General features: G+C 51.2%; 1 long non-coding RNA gene across 2 annotated transcripts in view; it reads left to right on the top strand.

Annotated features, from left to right (window-relative positions):
* Positions 1–14,385, top strand: part of LOC141272569 (uncharacterized) — a 105,744-nt gene extending 91,359 nt beyond the window's left edge. For both annotated transcript variants that reach the window (XR_012322020.1, XR_012322021.1), the window contains exons 2-4: positions 6,668–6,779; positions 8,035–8,212; positions 13,393–14,385. This is a non-coding gene — a long non-coding RNA (uncharacterized lncRNA). The remainder of the gene's footprint in view (positions 1–6,667; positions 6,780–8,034; positions 8,213–13,392) is intronic.
* The last annotated feature ends 308 nt before the right edge of the window (positions 14,386–14,693 follow it).

Below are 14,693 nucleotides of genomic sequence, written 5' to 3'. Positions count from 1 at the left end.
CAAGGAACACAGAGAAAGGCCCAGAGACACGAGGACAGAAGGAACCCCATATGCCCAGGAGATACAGGGTGAAGGGTTGGCAGAACAGGGTACCGGAACCCAAATTGGTGGAGGCAACAGATTCCTCAGCCAAAGACCGGAGGTTGTTACCACATCTTGGTGCGACCCCTCACTACATCCACCAGGAAAGCATACCGCATAGGGTCAGGGAAACCGGAGATAGGTTCCGCCAAGAGAAGGCCCGAGGGAGCTGGACAAAGGTGGGTCACTGGTGGGGACGGCCAGAGAAAGGAAAAGAAGGGAGCCCTGTGCCACGCTCTGGAATTGCCTGGGAGTTGGTCGAGTCCCTTGCCTGGTGAACGCAGCACGGCTCAGGCGGTCCCTCAAGTGCACAAGTGACCAGAATAACAACTGTGAGTAAAGCATTGGAAACTGCAATTACAAGTCTCTGTGTTTCATCGCCGCACCAGTATCATCAGTACTGGGACGCTCACACCATCACTACCATCATCTACTCTAGCTGCCCTGAGGCAATACTTCTCCCGTGGGGAGTTATCCTATTCTTGGCCACACATATAACATCAGCCTCAGCGGTCTGCAGCGCAGCGGCGGTCCCCACTGACCGCAATCCACGGGTGGCGTAGTCGGACAATTACAATACAAATAGACTGCCACTGGTTTGACCACCCTGGGCACGGACTGGGTCACCGCCACACGGAGACTACAACCCCCAGCATCCTACAACAGGCCCTGTTCCGGGTTCCCCAGCAAATTCATTGCAGATGTTGTCCTTGGTGGGATTTGAATCCAGGACCCCAGCGCTGCAAGACTGCAGTGCTAACCACTGAGCCACCATGCTGCCCATACTACTGTACATCATTCTTCTCCTAGATGAAGTTCCGTGCTTGTCACTGACTGGATCCTTTTGGCCGCACTGTATTAATATAATGGAATATAATGTCACGTGGCCGCTAGAGCTGATCCCTGATCACCCAGATATTGTAGACGGCCACACATAGGACACCTATAGTGCTGTGCAAAATGTGTAGGTCTGGAAAAAATGCTGCAAAATAAGAGAGATTTTACATACAGAAGTGTTAATAGTTTATTTTTATTAATTATCAAAATGCAAAGTAAATAAACAAAAGAGAAATCTACATCAGATCAATACTTGGCGTGTGAACACCTTTGGCCTTCATAACAGCAGACATCTTACTAGGTCCACTTGTACTATGTCAGGGACTTTCTAGCATTATAGTCAGGTGTATGAGTAACCAATTGTAGCAAACAGGCGATAATGATTATTATTTTCACATGTAGGTTGTAACCCAGTCATTAGATGAAACAGAAACAGCTGTGTAGGAGGAATAAAAGGGGTTATCCACTACTTTCCATGTCCCTTTCATGTGCCCTAACTCCCCTAGATTAGCTCTTCCCTAAATACTCTGCTCTGTCACCTCCTGCTGTATCCTGGGCTGTTCTCCCGGTCACATGACCTCTGGCTGAGAATCTCCTGCTTCCTGTGATTCTCACTCACCTCCTGGCTCTGAAAATTGATGGTAGGGGCGGGGACTTTCTGTACATGTGGGTGGGGCTTAACACGGGTGGGCGGGGCTGCATTCACCTGGCATGAACTGTCCTTCTACACCCTGGAGGTCTTGGTCTGCCCTTCTGTTAGCGTTTTGTCAGAGCGGGTTTTTAGTGCCGCCGTGGGCATAATGACTGATAGGTGCATCCACCTGTCAACCGAAAAAGCTGACAGGCTGACTCTTATCGATCATAATGATCAATAATCCTGGGTAGATAGAGGTGGGGGGAAAGGAAAAAAGAGCGCTACCTGAGCTTAGTATATTAGATCAGGATTGATAAAATATATATAGCTTAAATGTGCTCACCTGAGCAGGTTGTGCAGGACAGGCACAACACTAGTACAGAAGTTAGAGGAGATGGGATTCTCAATCTGTGGTTTGCAGCTCGTGGCGTACCAGTCCTAGCCCGACAGGTGCCTCCACGTGGACATAGAGGAGTATTTTACCCGGAGGCGCTCCCGTTTGGATGGTAGCTATCTCAGCAGTGCAAGGAGATTGTTCGTCTTACATGTGATCCATATAGATGGCCACGATGTTAAAAAGCAAAATTATTTAATATAATATTAATATTAAAAATTACATAAAAGAAGAACAGTAATTTACACGTTTCTGCTCCAAGAGCCTTCATCAGGTGTATATGGAACCTGATAACATACCTAGTATTTATACTTGTCTCCATAAGATATGGGTGGGGTGAGCAGGGAGACCATGAAGCAGAGGCAAATCGCCAATGGCGGCAGGCCACGCGACTGCTATGGGGCCCGTGAGCCATGGGGGCCCCATAGCAGTCCAGGGGCGGACATACCACCACCAGTGCAGCTGCGCCGGGGCCCCTGGTGCAGCTGCTCTCTGCACGAGGCGGGCAGGGAGCGATCCCTGTAGCTCCGCTGCTGACAGGAGAAGAATAGCAGCAGAGCTGGAGGGATCATCCTCTGCTTCCTCCCTGACCCAGGCGTGTGCAGCTTGATGACGTCATCATGCAACGTGCGCCTGGGTCAGGAAGAAAGTTGCCTGCAACCAGGAGGATGCTGCAGGGGAGCAAGCTGAGGTAAGTTGTTTTTTTTTTTTTTTTTTTCCTGAAATGCTGGGGAGGGGAGGTGGGGGAGAGCAATGATGGGATGGTGGGGCTGGGGAGAGAAATAATGGGGCTGATGGGACTGGGGAAAGGAGTGATGGGGCTGAGAAGAGCAATAATGGGGCTCATGGGGCTGGGGAGAGCAATGATGGGATTGTGGGGCTAGGGACAGCAATAATGGGGCTGATGGGGCTGGGGAGAGGAATGATGGGGCTGGGAAGAGCAATAATGGGGCTGATTGGGCTAGGGAGTGCAATGATGGGATGGTGTGACTGGGAAGAGCAATAATGGGGCTGGGGAGAGCAATGATGGGGCTGGGGAGAGCAATGATGGGACGTGGGGCTGGGGAGAGCAATAATGGGGCTGGGGAGAGCAATGATGGGGCTGGGAAGAGCAATAATGGGGCTGATGGGGCTGGGGAGAGGGATGATGGGGCTGAGAAGAGCAATAATGGGGCTGATGGGGCTGGGGAGAGAAATGATGGGATGGTGGGGCTGGGAAGAGCAATGATGGGGCTGGGGAGAGGAATGATGGGGCTGGGAAGAGCAATGATGGGGCTGGGGAGAGCAATGATGGGGATGGTGGCGATGGGGAGAGCAGTGATGGGGCTGGAGAGAGCAATGATTGGGATGGTGGAGCTGGGGAGAGCAATTATGGGGATGGTGGGGAAGGGGAGAGCAATGACAGGTTGCTGGGAGAGAGCAATGATGGGGTGCTGGGAGAGAACAATGATGGGGGTGGTGGGAGAGAGCAATGATGGGGGTGCTGGGAGAGAGCAATGATGGGGGTGGTGGGAGAGAGCAATGACAGGGGTGGTGGGAGAGAGCAATGATGGGGTGCTGGGAGAGAGCAATGACGGGGTACTGGGAGAGAGCAATGATGGGGTGCTGGGAGAGAGCAATGATGGGGGTGCTGGGAGAGAGCAATGATGGAGGAGCTGGAACAGAGCAATGACGGGTTGCTGGGAGAGAGCAATGATGGGGGTGCTGGGACAGAGAAATGATGGGGGTGCTGGGACAGAGAAATGATGGGGGTGCTGGGACAGAGAAATGATGGGGGTGATGGGACAGAGCAATGATGGGGGTGATGGGACAGAGCAATGATGGGGGTGCTGGGAGAGAGCAATGATGGGGGTGCTCAGAGAGAGCTGCTGGTAGAGAGCAATGATGGGGGTGCTGGGAGAGAGCAATGACGGGGTGTTGGGAGAGAGCAATGACAGGGTGCTGGGAGAGAGCAATGATGGGGGTGCTGGGAGAGAGCAATGATGGAGGTCGTGGGAGAGAGCAATGATTGAGGTGCTGGGACAGAGCAATGATGGAGGTCGTGGGAGAGAGCAATGATTGAGGTGCTGGGACAGAGCAATGATGGGGGTGCTGGGAGAGAGCAACGATAGGGGTCCTGGGAGAGAGCAATGATGGGGGTGCTGGGAGAGAGCAACGATGGGGGTCCTGGGAGAGAGCAATGATGGGGGTGCTGGGAGAGAGCAATGATGGGGGTGCTGGGAGAGAGCAATGATGGAGGTCGTGGGAGAGAGCAATGATTGAGGTGCTGGGACAGAGCAATGATGGGGGTGCTGGGAGAGAGCAACGATAGGGGTCCTGGGAGAGAGCAATGATGGGGGTGCTGGGAGAGAGCAATGATGGGGGTGCTGGGAGAGAGCAATGATGGAGGTGCTGGGACAGAGCAATGATGGGGGTGCTGGGAGAGACCAATGATGGGGATGGTGGGAGAGAGCAATGATAGGGGTGCTGGGAGAGAGCAATGATAGGGGTGCTGGGAGCGAGCAATGATGGGGGTGCTGTGAAAGAGCAATGATGGGTGTGCTCAGAGAGAGAAATGACAGTGGTGCTGGGACAGAGCAATGACGGGGTGCTGGGAAAGATCAATGATGGGGGTGCTGGGAAAGAGCAATGACGGGGGTGCTGGGAAAGAGCAATGACGGGGGTGGTGGGAGAGAGCAATGATGGGGGTGCTGGGACAAAGCAATGATGGGGGTGACAGGAGAGCAATGATGGGGGTGCTGGGAGAGAGCAATGATGGGGGTGCTGGGAGAGAGCAATGACGGGGTGCTGGGAGAGAGCAATGATGAGGTGCTGGGAGAGAGCAATGATGGAGGAGCTGGGACTGAGCAATGACGGTTTGCTGGGAGAGAGCAATGATGGAGGTGCTGGGACAGAGAAATGATGAAAGTGTTGGGACAGAGCAATGATGGGGGTGCTGGGACAGAGCAATGATAGGGGTACTGGGAGAGAGCAATGACGGGGATGCTCAGAGAGAACTGCTGGGGAGAGCAATGATGGGGGTGCTGGGAGAGAGCAATGATGGGTGCTGGGAGACAGCAAAGACGGCGGTGCTGGGAGAGAGCAATGATGGAGGTGGTGGGAGAGAGCAATGATTGGAGTGCTGGGACAGAGCAATGATGGGGGTGCTGGGAGAGAGCAACGATGGGGTGCTGGGAGAGAGCAATGATGGGGATGCTGGAAGAGAGCAGTGATGGGGTGATGAGACAGAGCAATGATGGAGGTGCTGGGAAAGAGCAATAATGGGGGTGGTGGGAGAGAACAATGATGGGGGTGCTGGGAGAGAGCAATGATTGGGGTGCTGGGAGAGAGCGATGACGGGGTGGTGGGAGAGAGCAATGATGGGGGTGCTGGGAGAGAGCAATGATGGGGGTTTCACTTTGCTTGTACTGCAAAGCCTTGTATATTTTCTGTGTGCACATAACCTTACAGTTAATTGGGGAGAGTCACAGAGACTGAATAATTTATATTATTGGCGGGTGGAGATTATAGTTAATGGGGAGCACATGTGGCACCCTGCTGTTCACAGGTACCACAGGACCCAAAAAGGGTGCATGGATGGACTTCTCCACAAGAGGCCCTCATTACAAACAAACACCTCCACCCTTCCACCTCATACCACCAGAGGGAGCCCGTTAGGGATATATATATATGGAGGGTGGAGCCAGGCAGTTCAGTTAGTTCAGCAGTGAGTCTCAGTCTGAGAGAGAATGTGCTGCCACTGAGAGCAGTGAAGGAGCAGCACGTCTGCTGCTGTATTGAGGGCCCCGAGTGTGGCCGAAGGAAAAGAGGAGAGGAGAGAGGAGTTGAGGGGGCAGAGGAGCATCATAGGCTCACCCCGAGTATACAAACTGGACACCGAGTCCGCGCATACAGGGTCCCTTTATACACAGTAGGGATCACCGGAATACCAGGAGGACTACAAGTCCCTGGCTGACCTGAAGCTAAACCCATTACAGGACCAGGAACCACGAAGGCCCCGGCGCCCAGGGATAGTGGTTGCCAGCGGAAGGTCCTACTACCAAGCGACAGGTGAAGAGAGCAACACGACACAGAAGCTAGGCCCAGTTGCAGGCTGGCCAGGAGCTTAGAGAGAGGGAGACACTGACCAGGAGGCCTTATACCCGCTCACTGGGGAGAAGTCCTGAAGTGCACCCTTCCTACCGAGTACCCTGGACCGTACCTGACATCCGCACCAGTAAAGGTATTGAAGCGAATACCATGTCTCTGTCAGTTACTCCTGCTGCGCCATCCCGACTGCACTACAAGCCCCAGCATCACCACCCACCGTCAAACTCTACACTGCCCTGAGGCCCGCTCCACCTGTGGGGAGCTGTTCCATCCTAGCTGCCTATCAACTGCCTCAGAGGACTGCAGCAGCGCTGGTACAAATTACCAGAAACCACAGGTGGCGTCACGATCAAACTACAAATCCCATATAAACGATCCCCTTTTTGTTGACCGCGCTGGGCCACGGACCGGGCCAGCCACTGTGACATATCCCTCCCCCAGCATCCATAGGCCCAGACACCGAGTACCCCACTGCCTTGGGGGCGCGTCACACAGTGCAGCTTATCACTTTATATTTTGATTACTAAGTGGCTAATAGTATATTAATGGGGGTGTAAATATCTGTATTCAGGGGCGCAGTGTGGGGGAGACACATGTATGTATACAATATATGTGACCTTGTTATTTTCTAGGCTGGAGATCATCGTAACAAGACGAGTTGTGACTGGGAGATGTCGACATGAAGGTCTGTCCAGACGGAGAAGATGCAGCAGAAACCGACTCTGATCAGATGAGACGTCAGCGGTTAGTGCCTGGATGTAAATATTATTCTGTATCTGCACTGTGCGACTTGGAGTGATAATGTTATCTGAAAAATCCCTTAGGCTGCATTCTCACATTTGTGTGAAATGTCCGTGTGCTGCCAGATTTTTTATCGGATGGTCCACAGACTCGTAGAGTTTTATAGATCCATTCACACATCCATGAAAATCACGGATCTGAGAATGAGATCTCTCTAGCTCTAGGGGGTCACAGTTGGGGGATCATACTGTGTTGGGGTCAGCATACTTTGCCCTAGGAGTTGAGGTAGGGTACAGTAGGGTCATTATACTGCGCATGTGGAGGAATTCACCATGGGGGTATCATACTGTGTTTGGGGGGCACTTTTGTTAGCATCACACTTTATGGGGCAATAAAAGAGAAATCTAGGACTTCAGCAGGAGGAAAATTACTATGTAAAGGATGGAAAGTTGTGAGATCTGCTCTTCTGTGATGCCGACAATTCTTTTCATTTTTTGGGGGGAGGGGGGCCCAATTAGAACTTCTGCTATCGGGCCCCATGATTCCTATGTACGCCCCTGCCATGAAGGGACAATCAGCGAATGTTAGGATGTCCCTCTCCAGAAAGGCCCATTCCACTCTTTTTGGAGTATCCAGGTTCCACTTGGCCATTTTTTTCAAAGCAAAGATCTGGTGTGAGTCTTTATGGTGCACTAAGTAGACGGTGTGAGTCTTTATGGTGCGCTAAGTAGACGGCCCTGGATAGAAGGAGAATCCATGGTTTATAATGAATCTTTATTAAAACAACATGTATAGAAGTCATTATATAATCTTTTGTACTAATGTTTAATGCTAGAAGTCCGGCCATCACTGAAATCCATGTCTAGAATTTCATAAAAGAGCACTACATAGATCACCTATGGGATATGATAGATATAATATATATAATTAACATGCGGCACTTTACACTAAATCATCACATACATAAATCAGGAAGGACTAAACCTGCATTTACAGATGCAGCCAATTGTAACTGTACAAATCAGATGTGTGATAGAGAAGATGATGGCTCCTTACCAGGCGTTCCAATGGGCGAGCCGGACGTTCCAGTACAGACAGGACTTTTTCGGCCAGGTCTTTAATAAAAGCCAAATCTCCATATTGAGATCTTTCTTCGGTCTATAAAGAGGAAAAGAAACAAAAAGGAAAATTTTGAGATGAGAAAGGTCACAATGGAGGAGGCCGCCATTGTATGTGACATTTGCTCCTATCTCTGCAGATACAATGACTACATATCTGGGGACTCGTCATGTTTTATATTGGAAGAAAGAAGAAACGTCTATTCCATCATTATCATCTACAGTATTATTATGGAGAAGTTTTGGGCAGAGCGTCCACCATTTACCTGCTGTAGTAATGTCCTGATATACTGAAGTAAATCCGTCACATACTCTGAGGTGAGATTGTAACACGGGTACTTTAGATGCAGTGACACAGAAACACAGAGCAGCCAATACGGGGTTAATAAACAGGGGAGGTTTATGATAACAGGGTCAATCTCCACGCAGGGAGTAACAGGGGAAAATATGGGGGGAAAACAAGGGAAATAGCAGGTAAAAGTCTATTATATTACTGACAGTTCACAGTTTAACTAGATGTAGCAGAGTCAAACTGGTTGTAATCGACAGTTTTTACACTTAGCTGACTCTTATCCTCCACAAGGCAGTTGCCAACTGATGCCGGTGTTGATTTTTTCAGGCGTCCCCGCCCAAACAATGCTCCGTCTTCTGGCGGCAGCGGGCGGTCTCAGGTTTTACCCGCTGTGCCCCTAGTCCATAACACGGCATCTCACGTGCTCGGCTCCATGGGCCCTCCGTCTCTTCTCCCTCTAGTTTGCTTGACTCCTCCGGTCCACTGCACTCGGATCTTGCTCCAAGTACTGTAGCTTGGAGCCTGGACCCTCTCACATTGCTCTGCTGAGCAGGACCCAGCTCCGCTTTTCCGCACAAACGTCCTCGTCTCTTCCTCTCTCTAGCCATGCCACCAGTTCCCCGGTCACCTGACCTCCCAGCTCTCACTCCGGACACGCCCCCAGCTTCCCAGTTACCTGACTCCTGTACTCGCAGTCTTCCCCCTGCAACCAAAGGCACGGCTCCGGCAGTTCCGGATCCCTTGCTCTGAAAGTACTTACACCCCGGTCTTCCCCCTTACACTCCCGCTCTCCTTTAACTCGCTATTCCACAGACGAGAGTTCCTTCATCAAACGTTCACATTCTTGGACTTCCTGGACGATACGGTACCATATGAATTGATCTTGTTCGTAACGGTGAGGAGTCACTCCTGCTGTTGTCCGTTCTGACCGGCGTAACTCAGTTTGACCGATGGGGGGGTGCAGGGTCACTCGGATTTCCAATCTCCACCTGCCCAGTGGCTTCATCCGATGTTGTTCCCTCGCCGTCTGCACTGGGGACTGCAGGTAATCGAGTGCTGGGGCTTGGAGGTAGAATCAACAACTCTTCTTCGTCCACATCGTGGCTTGGGGCTACTGTGACAGGACCGTCTCTAGAAGCAGGTGATTCTTCTCCATCCTCGTCATCTTTAGACAGACAGGGTCACAGCATACTACGATGAACTACTCTGGTAGGGGCTCTTTCAGCCCCCTCGGGTTGAACTTCATACACAGGTCCTTCAGCGCCAATCCTGCGCTTCACTCGGTGCGGGGTCCGTTCCCACCGCCTACTCAATTTGCCCCGGGGCCGCCTGTCCCGAACCAACACCCGCTCCCCGGGCCTCAGAGCTGTCCCTCGAAAAGGCAATGTCTCATGATGTTTGAGCTCCTGAAACTTTTGTTGTACCAACTGTCGGAGGGTCTGCAGTTGATGCTGATGTTTCCGGATCCAGGAAGACACCCCCGTCCGTGGGTATTCCTCCTCCGGGTCCAGCTCTAACTCGGTAATCTCTCGCCCCTTTTGCCTGAACAGCAAGGTATAAGGAGTGAACCCCATCGTACTATTCACTCGGTTGTTGTAGACCCACACCAGCTCGGCCTCAAACTCAGGCCACCGTACCTTCCGATCTTCCTCCAACGTGCGGAGAATTTGGATCAGTGTCCGATTAAAGCATTCACAGGCCCCATTTCCTTGAGGGTGGTAAGGAGTAGTCCGTGACTTCTCAATCTTGCACAACCGGTGCAGCTCTTCCATCACCCTGCCTTGGAAGCAGGCGCCTTGATCGGAATGAATCCTCTTTGGGCAGCCGTACACCCGAATGAAGTCTTGGCAGATGGCCTGCGCAGCTGACTCGGCGGTCTGGTCTCTGGTCGGGGTCACTACCGCAAACTTTGTGAAGTGGTCTGTCATTACCAGGCAATGTTCATACCCGAGTTGCGCCAGTCCAACAGTCAAATAGTCGATCATCAGCACCTCCAAGGGGGCAGAAGTCACAATAGTTTGTATGGGGACCAGCTGCTCCGGGGGCTTAACCAGCTCACAGCTCCGATATCTTCGACAAATATCTTCTATTGTTGCTCGCAGTCAGGGATGATACACCAGCCTCTGCAACCACTGAAACGTCTTCTCTGGTCCAAAGTGAGCCCCTCGCTCATGAGCCTCCTTAGCCACTACTCCGACCAACTTCTCTGGGATCACCACTTGCCAGGTGATCCCGAACTCTCGCAGTAGCTGCACCCATCGGAACAGCAGCCCGTCTCGCAAACACAGTCTCTCCCATTGTCCCAGCATTTTCAGTGCTCCCGGGGACAGGGCACTCCTCTCTTCTTGACTGGGGATTTGCTGCAAAGCCACCCATTGACGTAATTGAGCAACTTCTCTGTCAGTCTGTTGAAGTCGGATCCAGTCATCTATTGGCCGCCCTAACACTTGTTCTTCCGACGTCTCTCCAATCTGTCCCTGCGCCACAGCCAGCGGTCCCACGAAACTTCGGAAGCTAGGAGTCTCATCCGCCTCCAAATCTTCATCACAGTCATGATCAGGCTGTTCATATGTCACTCTGGAGAGGGCGTCAGCATGAGTATTCTCTGCCTTAGGCCGGTAGGCGATCTTATACCGGTACCTGGCCATGCGGGCCACCCACCGCTGCTCCAAGGCCCCCAATTTTACATTCTCCAGGTGGGCCAGCGGGTTGTTATCTGTTCTCACCAGTACTTTGGACCCGGACAAATACTCTGCAAACTTCTCAGTCATTGCCCAAACCAGAGCCAGCAACTCTAATTTGAAAGAGCTATAATTATCCGGGTTCCTCTCGGAGTCGTGAAGGGAGCGGCTGGCGTACACAATCACGCACTCTTTCCCCTCCTGTACTTGGGATAACACGGCTCCCAGACCATGTAGGCTCCCATCAGGGACTCTTCGATTCGGGGTAGTGGGTAAGAGTCTCGTACTGTACAGGCATTCAGTCGTCTATAGTCCACACAGAACCGCAGGGTCCCATCTTTCTTCCGGACCAGGACAATCGGGGCTGCCCACGGACTCTGACTCTCCCGTATCACACCATTCTGTAACATATGGGCTAGCATCTCCTTAACCTCTTTATACATCTGGGGCGGTATCTGACAGTATCTCTCCCGCACTGGGGCAGCGCTCCCCATGGGAATCTCGTGGGTAATGGCTTCGGTGCAACCAAAATCATCCTCATGGCGAGCAAAGAATCATAGAATCATAGAATCATAGAATGGTAGAGTTGGAAGGGACCTCCTGGGTCATCTGGTCCAACCCCCTGCTCAAAGCAGGATTCACTAGATCATCTCAGACAGACTTCCTGGTACCGCTCCAGCACCTCCTCAACCTACTGCACCTGTCGAGGTGTAAGTCCCGTCAATTCAGCCCGCATTCATTCTAGGATTCTTCATCCACCCTTTGCACTAGCCCGGTGGGATTCCGGTGGCAAGGTGACCGCCAGAGTCCAGGGGTCTCCTCGTACAGCGGACAGCTGTACCACATCAGGTCGCACCAACTTCTCTGGCATTCCCAGAATCTGGGCTATTTCCGCCCTGGGAGGGAGTGTGAGATCATCTTCGCCCAGATTAACACACCGCACTATAACATTGCCACCCTGGACGGTGGCCAGTGTCCGAGCCACCAAGAGTCCGGGGGGTACTTTGTCCATCGATGTTGGTTCTATCTGAACTTCAACCCCCTCAAGAGGTGTGCAGGCCCGTGCGGGTAACGTGAGTACAGTTTGTCCGGGCGGTAAGGTGAGCGCCATAGCTGCTGGCACTATTATTTTCCCCAGGATCTTCCCTTCACTCGACGTCTCCTGAGCCTGGGCAGCTCGGATTAGTTGTTGAAAGACCCTCCTTTGGGGAGTTCGCGGGTCCCACTGGTCTAGAGGAATCTCCTTCGGCTCACTAAGCAGGATTTGCCCGATCTCTTTCAGCACATTCATTCCGAGGGTCACCGGAGGTCCACTTCCGGTTCCACCTGCAACCAGGACGACCAGCACAGCCCCTGGCGTAATGTCCTGCGACTACACACTTCCAGCAGGTCATGTCTCTGTCTGTGTAGGGCTGCCTCACTTCTCTACGGAACTCTTCTGCAGGGCGGGGCCTGAATTCAATTCTTTCCATAACTGGGGCAATCGATCTGGGTATCTCTGGTGTCGGGGCTGAGGTCTTCTTGAGACTGGATCATTCATCCCGCATTCGCATCTCTCGAGCCCATTCCGGTTCAGCTGCAGGCGGGGTGGGTACCTCGTTTCTCCGGACCATCCCTGCCAGGGCTGTCACCCCCATCTCCTGCTCTCTCACACGTGCCTCTGCCCCCACCTCTAGAAAAGTCATACGTGGGTTGGTGCGCAGGCGCTCCCGCAAGGCCTGCTTCAGCTGCACATCCCTGAGGCCTGCCACAAACTGGTCCCTTAAGATCATGTCAGGGGGGCCCATTCCCAAATTCCCCATGTTATCTTTTCTAGTGATATAAGCATGCACCCTCTGTAAGGCATTAACATTCTGCGTCACAGTCTCCCCCTCCTCCTGCACTTGGTGAAACAGCCGTATCCTCAGCTCTCCTACATTGGTGGGATCCCCATGCATCTCCTCCAGTATCCGCACCACTTTTTCTACAGTATCCCGGTCATGGGGAGGGCGGTACATCATGGATTGTCGGGCCTCGCCATCCAGGACCAGTAAGGCTATTTTGGCTTGCATAGCTGGGGTCATCGGGTGCTTACGTAACATACTCCTAACTCTCTCAATCCAGTCCCACAGCATCATATTGTCCCCGGTGAACAATGGGAGATTGCTGAGCATGGCCCCCAGCGGCAAGCTAGATTTAGGAGCTCCCAGGATGGGCAGCTCTGCAGTGTCTGTGTCTAACGACTACATCCTGCCGACTATGCCAAATGTAACACGGGTACTTTAGATGCAGTGACACAGAAACACTATATGGGGTTAATAAACAGGGGAAGTTTATGATAACAGGGTCAATCTCCACGCAGGGAGTAACAGGGGAAAATATGGGGGAAGAACAAGGGAAGTAGCAGGTAAAAGTCTATTACTGACAGTTCACAGTTTAACTAGATGTAGCAAGTCAAACCGGTTGTAATCAACAGTTTTTACACTTAGTTGACTCTTATCCTCCACAAGACAGTTGCCAGCTGATGCCGGTGTTGATTTTTTCAGGTGTCCCCGCCCAAACAATGCTCTGTCTTCTGGCGGCAGCGGGCGGTCTCAGGTTTTACCCGCTGAGTACCTCGTCCATAACATGGCACCTCACGTGCTCGGCTCCATGGATCCTGCGTCTCTTCTCCCTCTAGTCGGCTTGACTTCTCCGGTCCACTGCAATCGGATCTTGCTCCAAGTACTGTAGTCAGGAGCCTGGACCCTCTCACACTGCTCTGCTGAGCAGGACCCAGCTCCGCTTTTCCGCGCAAACGTCCTCGTCTCTTCCTCTCTCTAGCCACGCCACCAGTTCCCCGGCAGTTCCGGATCACTTGCTCTGAAAGTACTTACACCCCGGTCTTTCCCCTTACAAGATGACCTTATTGGTATTTGGTCAGGCAGTTCCTTATTAGCTGCACCACCAGCCGGTGAGTGAAGCTGAGGACGCCATCTGGTGGTAGAAGCACAATGTTAGGGCGATTGGTGATAGAATTAACACCATAGAATTAAATCCATCTCCATGTTATCATGACCGTTCTCTTTTATTTCCAATTAGAACATAACCAGGATAGGGGTATGTTCACACGTTGCGTTTTTGCAGCATTTTTTTCTGACTCAAAAACCTAAGTGGTTGTAGGAAAAATAATGTGTACAATGAGCATGTTTTTGCTGTGCTTTTATTTGTGAGACTTTTTTTCATTCATTTGAATTAGTGAAGAACGCTGCAAAACCCCTGAAAGGATTGACAAGCTGCAGAAATCAAAAAACGCTATAAAAAAAAAACACAACATGTGGATAAGATTTCAGAAATCTAATTCACTAAGCTGGTACTGTAAAACATAATGTTTTTGCCGCAGAAAAAAAATGCTGAAAAATTGCACACACCCTAAAGATATACTCAGTAAAATGGCAAATATTGCGTATATTTATTCCTCATGTGTCTTTTTTTTCTCCATAGAACATTTTAGTTTACTATTAACAACTGTGCCAAATATTGAAGAATTAATAATATGTGATCCCAGTAATAAATCATTTACATCATTATCATTAATCATTGTGTCTTTATAAAGTTCCATCCTTTACAGTGTGGCTTTTAGGTCGTGACGTGAGATCGTGCAGCTGCAGGAGCGGAGAGCTGCTGTCAGAGTCGGCCAGATCATCAAAACAGTCAGAAAATGACAAGAAATACATGACACAAACTGATAAATTTTATATTAATATATCTAGAAAACACGACACAGATCAGCTCTGCAGCAAAGACTGAAATTGCTAATATTGAGCCCTAGTTACAGGGGAAATCAGCAATCACAAACATGTACTTA

The sequence above is a fragment of the Phyllobates terribilis genome, unplaced genomic scaffold (assembly GCF_046119375.1).
Source record: "Phyllobates terribilis strain yellow unplaced genomic scaffold, ASM4611937v1 Scaffold_5__5_contigs__length_657084704, whole genome shotgun sequence".
Classification (NCBI taxonomy): Eukaryota; Metazoa; Chordata; class Amphibia; order Anura; family Dendrobatidae; genus Phyllobates; species Phyllobates terribilis.
The sequence above is the reverse complement of the archived record's forward strand: the minus strand, read 5'-3'. Positions and strand labels throughout refer to the sequence as shown.